The following is a 5,686-nucleotide window of genomic DNA, read 5'->3' on the forward strand; positions in this document are numbered from 1 at the left end:
TGCTAGGCCTCTGATGGCCTTAAACTCCCATTCTTACATCCTCAGGGGATTTGTCAGGACCAGAATAGGAACAAGCCCAAATCTTGCCAACAGCCTTGTAGTTAATGTCCTAACATAGCTCTCCTGGGGACCAGCACTTGCAATAATTGAGAGCTGATAGGTTCTATTTACAACAATGTACCTCCAGTGATCTTTACTACTTCTAGGGCCTGGAGGCAGGATTTTCTGCTTAGTAGTTCCCCTAGTGCCTAATCTTAGGAACCCTTTAGAAGATGTGGGAACGTAAATGGTATCACTGAACTCTTCTCTCTTGCTGTTTTATTATTCCTAGGTTCTTAAATTAATTGATTAAATAGTTGACTGATGAGCAAATGCTTGTGAAGACTAACAGTTCAAGGCAATTTTTAGATTCCAATTGATCGGTAAAGCCATTTATAGTTTAGGATTTTATGGGAAGTCTTTAAAAGGACATGATACAGGTTGGGCCTTGAGCTCTAGGGAGAAAACTTATAGACAGAAGAAAGGAAGGTGGGTAGTAGCATGGTAGAGTCCTCTAACTGGCTTGCTGGTGCTGATTGCATGTCTCTTCCCGACTCTGTGTTCAGTGATGTCATATTAGTGACATGAAATTATCAGGAGTAGAAATATTTACACAATGGAAACTGGTAAACGCTATAAATCAGGGCCTTTTCCACCTGGAGAGCTGGTTGTTAATATTTACCATTGATGGTAAAGAAAGCAGAACACCATTGGAGAGATGGAAATTAGCAAGCCACATTCTGGAGTTAGTACTAGACTGGGGTCACATTGTATAGGATCTTACAGAGGAGACTGAGGAATTTTGGCTTTATCCTATAGATATCGAGGAATTGTTGATGGCTTTATATTAGCTGAGATGCTTTTCCTTACAAGCAATAGAAAAACTAAGTTCAAAATTGTTTAAACAATAAGGAAGACGTATTCTTATATAATAAGAAATTCAAGGAGGACGGCTGAGGGTTGGCTAATTCAGCAGTTCACCCAAGACCCAGATTCTTTTCATTTTTTTTGCTCTGCCATCCTTAGTATGTCACCTTGTCCTCCAAACAGAACAGCAGTTCCAAATCCAGCAACACTCAGCAGCAAAAGAGAATCATTTCTTATTTCTCTTTGTCTCTTTGTAGGAGCAAGGAAGTCCATCAGATCTCCTCAAATCTCACACTGGAGAAAATTTTATCATAGTCCTAAACCAAGTACTGGCAAGGGGAATGGAACCCCGTGATTGGTTTAGATCCATCAGTGTTTCACCCATCTCCCTCCCACTCAGCCCCCACCCCTACACTGGAGTCAATCTCCCCTGAAGCCCATGGTCACAAAGAGAAGGATGGCTGCTTAAACATGATCAGGATTCTATAAGCAAGGGCGGGGAAGGGGGATGGACAGTGGTTAAGCAAGCAACATGCTGCTACAGCTTTTGAAAAGAGAGAAAATACCAGTGAAGCATTTTAGGAAGCATAATCTAGCAATGGTATGCGAGCAGATAGAAGGCCTGGAAATAGACCCAGTTATATTATTATGAGTCTAGATGTGACTCTATTATAAAATAGAGTCTGATATGTACTACCAAAGCAATGGTTCTCAACTGCCAATTCATTCACTCATTCACTCAATAGATATGTAATGAATGACTGCCATGGGTAAAGCACTGTGCTAGGTACTATAGATAAAACAGTGAACATATCTGGTGGAGCTTTGCAATCTAACTGATGAATCAAATATCAATGAAATAATCTACAAGTAAATGTAAATTTATAACTTGGTTAAGTGTTATGAAGGAACCCAAGATGTTTGTTTTCTATTTTTTAAATTGAGGTAAGGTTCACATGGTGAAATGTGTAGATCTTAAGTACACAATTTGATGTACATGTGTAACAGCTACCTCATCAAGATATAGATCATTTCCGTCACCTCAAAAATTTCCCTCATGCCCCCTTTCTATTCAATCTCCACTTCCCCCCAATATGCAACCATAGTTCTTTTTTTTTTTCTTTAATAAAGTTATTTATTTATTTTTGGCTGCCTTGGGTCTCTGTTGCTGCATGCGGGCTTTCTCTAGTTGCGGCGAGCAGGGGCTACTCTCCATTGCTGCGCGCGGGCTTCTCATTGTGGTGGCTTCTCTTGTTGCGGAGCATGGGCTCTTGGTGCACAGACTTCAGTAGTTCTGGCACTCGGGCTCAGTAGCTGTGGCTCGTAGGCTCTAGAGCATAGACTCAGTAGTTGTGGCACATGGGCTTAGTTACTCTGCAGCATGTGGGATCTTCCCGGACCGGGGCTCGAACCCATGTTCCCCTGCATTGGCAGGTGGATTCTTAACCACAGTGCCACCAGGGAAGTCCCTGCAACCACAGTTCTGATTTCTATCATCATGGTTACTTTTGCTTGTTCTCGAATTTCATATAAATGGCTTCTTTTTCTCAACAAATGATTTTAAGACTTATCCATGTTGTTGTGTTTAAAGGGAGTCCATTTTTAAAAAATTGTATTCCATTGTTTGATTAGTGTATTTGTCATTTTTCTGTTGGTAGACATCTGAGATGTTTCCAGTTTGGGTCTATTATGAATAATGTTGCTATGAACATTTACGTAAAAGCTTTTTGTGGACATCTGTTTTCATTTCTATTGGGTAAATACCTACGAGTGGAATTGCTGGGTCACAGAGTAGGAAAGCGTTTCACTTTATAAGAACTGTGGATATTTAAAAAAAATATAGATTCACGGTCCTCAGTCCTAAGAATTCTGAGTTAGTCATCTGAGGTTCCTAGGCACATACGGTATGTAGTTTTTAAGACTCCACAGAACCACTGGTCTAAATTATAGTGGTGGTAGTGGAAAGGAAGTTATTTTGGTTTGATTTTCTTTTCTACCACAAAAGCATATAAATGCAAACAATTGCCGGGTGGCTTTTTTTGTTTGTTTTTTGTTTTCCTGGTTAGCTGCAAAATAGCTTTCTCTGAACATTTCCCCCTACTCTATCCATTAGCCCAGGTGTCGAAATAATCTCTCCTTTTAGTTTCTCTGCTGAAAGGCAAAGCTCTGTTTTTTTCTGCTCTTGCTTAAAGTGAAATGAAAACTCAGGGAGCTCCTTGGAGTAGCCCTTAGAATTGCTAAAATGAGTAAACAGGCCTTTAGGGTAGATGAGAACTTTGTACTGAATGGCAGATAAGGCCGTGTGACCCTGTGTATACTGGTAGGGTTTTCTCTGCTGTTTTTACTTCCCTTACTGTTTTTCTACCTGTCAGCAAAAAATAATCACCTGTGTTCTGACTTCCCACAATGACACTGGACAGCTGCTTCTGAGCATTTAGCATAGTGACAGCCTGAATGGCTGCACATCACTACAAAAGAGGTCCCCTGCTTCTAGGCAGAGAAATTGACACATAGGAATAGGGAATCACTTAATGGATTAGGGGCTGGCTGAGCTGGGACCAGAACCCAGGTGGCCTGGCTCCCAGCCCGGCTGACCACACTGCTACCCATACAGCCTGGGCTGACCCAAAACAAGCAGCCCATTGAGCAACTGCACAAACAACAATGAGTGATGGATGGTCAGAGCAAGAAACAGGCACAAAGCAACTGCAATCCCATCACTTCCTGGCCCCTAAATTTCCAGGCAAGCCTATAAAGTGTGGTCACTTAAATGAGTTTGACCAGCAACTTGGTCCAGCTTTCAAATTTGGAAACTTTTTGTAGTCACTGCCAAAAGTAAAGGTCAGCCTTGTACTGAGAGGTGGAGAAGGCCTTTGAACGTCATACCTGGTCATAATAAGTCTGTGGTAGTGGAGTTAAGACTAGAAAGACGTAGTTAACAGATGGGCATAACCTGGTCCTGGGAGGGCCTTGATGAAACAAGATAGCTTTAAATTTTTGAGGCTCCTCATCTGTGGACCTTTCTTCCTACCTCAGATCTAGCTGGCAAGGGGTGGGTGTGATCCATGGAGTTCGGTGACCAAGTCTCATCCTACTCCTTCTCAAATTTGCCACTGAACAGTGTCCAAAATTTGTAGTCCCCACATGCTTGTCCCCCAAATGCCTCTGCCTGCCAACCTGTATTGCTGGTCCTGGATGTGCCTCATGCTAGGTACCCTGACCTGCTTGGCCTTGGTATAGCCCTAGGCCCTAAATCTTCAACTCTAAATCCAGGATATTCCCAGGAGATATAGCTGTCTAGGAAGTATCTTGTTTCAGATGTCAATTTTCTTGTCTTGAGCTGGATAATTCTAAAGTGTCTATGCTCCCCTCTTTACCTTTAGAAACTGAAGACTTCAGAAAGTAGTGAGGGGACAGAAAAGTTGACTGTAATATTTGTTTTTAAATAGGCCTAATGGGCACAACATTTTGAAAACGCAAACCAGTTGACACAATGTTAGGAATCTGAATTAAAATGTAGCACTTCTTGGGCTTCCCTGGTGGCACAGTGGTTAAGAATCCGTCTGCCAATGCAGGGGACAAAGGTTTGAGCCCTGGTCCAGGAAGATCCCACATGCCATGGAGCAACTGAGTCCAAGCGCCACAGCTACCGAACTGGAGCGCTAGAGCCCACAAGCCACAACTATTGAAGCGCGCGTGCTTAGAGCCCGTGCTCTGCAACAACAGAAGCCACCGCAATGAGAAGCCCTTGCACCTCAACGAAGAGTAGCCCCCGCTCGCTGCAACTAGAGAAAGCCCCCACGCAGCAATGAAGACCCAACACAGCCAAAAATAAATAAATAAAATAAATAAACTTTAAAAAACTTAGCATTTCTTTGGTCAGATTATAGCAGGGGCTGGCTGCACTTTGTGTTTGTCATAAAGAGGTATTTATTAAATGGCTCTTCTTACTTGAAACTGTCCACGTTCGTCTAATATTTATTCATTCAACAAATATGGAAGGTCTGCTATGTGCCAGGCAAGGCTTATGTTCCCTTAGCCATAGGTCCTTGTAAATCACACAGCACATATGCGAGTTCTGCCTTATACAATACAGTTTTGTGTTTTACTAAAGCGTAAGACCCTTGATGCCTGGAATTATGTCTTATTCATTTTTGTGTCCCCAGGATCAATGAGCACAGTGCCTTGCACGTAGTAGGGACTCAATATTTGTGAATTGAACTATGCTACAGCATGGTTGTTGTACAAGGCTGTTAAAAGGTATTACCAAAAAAGCACTACATAACTTGTTTTGCTTGCGCTAACAGTCTAAGGCAGCTATGTCAATAGGGTATTATCATTATGCAAGTAAATAAATATTGAGTATTTACAGAGAAAAGTATGCGGTTGGCCAAAAAGTTCGTTCGGGTTTTCCCCTAACATCTTACACTATGTTCACTGCAGGAGTGAAGGAGGGAGAGTGCTTAACTGGGTGGAGATTGGTCTGGAAGAAGTGTTAATTTTCCTCCGGTCAGTCCAGAATGATCGTGTAGAGTAACTAGAATTTCAGTCTTCTCAGTCTAAGTATTTTCATCCCTCTCACCTTTCTAGAACTACCCCGCCTCTTTCTGCTTCTTCCCAAAGGGCTGTGTCCAACTGACTACACCTCAAAGTCTCAAGAGTCCACCCAGTAGCCCTCCAGCTCCGGTTCAAGAACTCTCCAGAACAGGGGCTTTAGGTACATGGGCCAGGAAAACACAGGGTCACGCGCGGGGCAAGCGCCAAACTGACCGCAGCTAGG

Source organism: Neophocaena asiaeorientalis, unplaced genomic scaffold, assembly GCF_003031525.2.
Source record: "Neophocaena asiaeorientalis asiaeorientalis breed wild unplaced genomic scaffold, Neophocaena_asiaeorientalis_V1.1 scaffold474, whole genome shotgun sequence".
Lineage (NCBI taxonomy): Eukaryota > Metazoa > Chordata > Mammalia > Artiodactyla > Phocoenidae > Neophocaena > Neophocaena asiaeorientalis.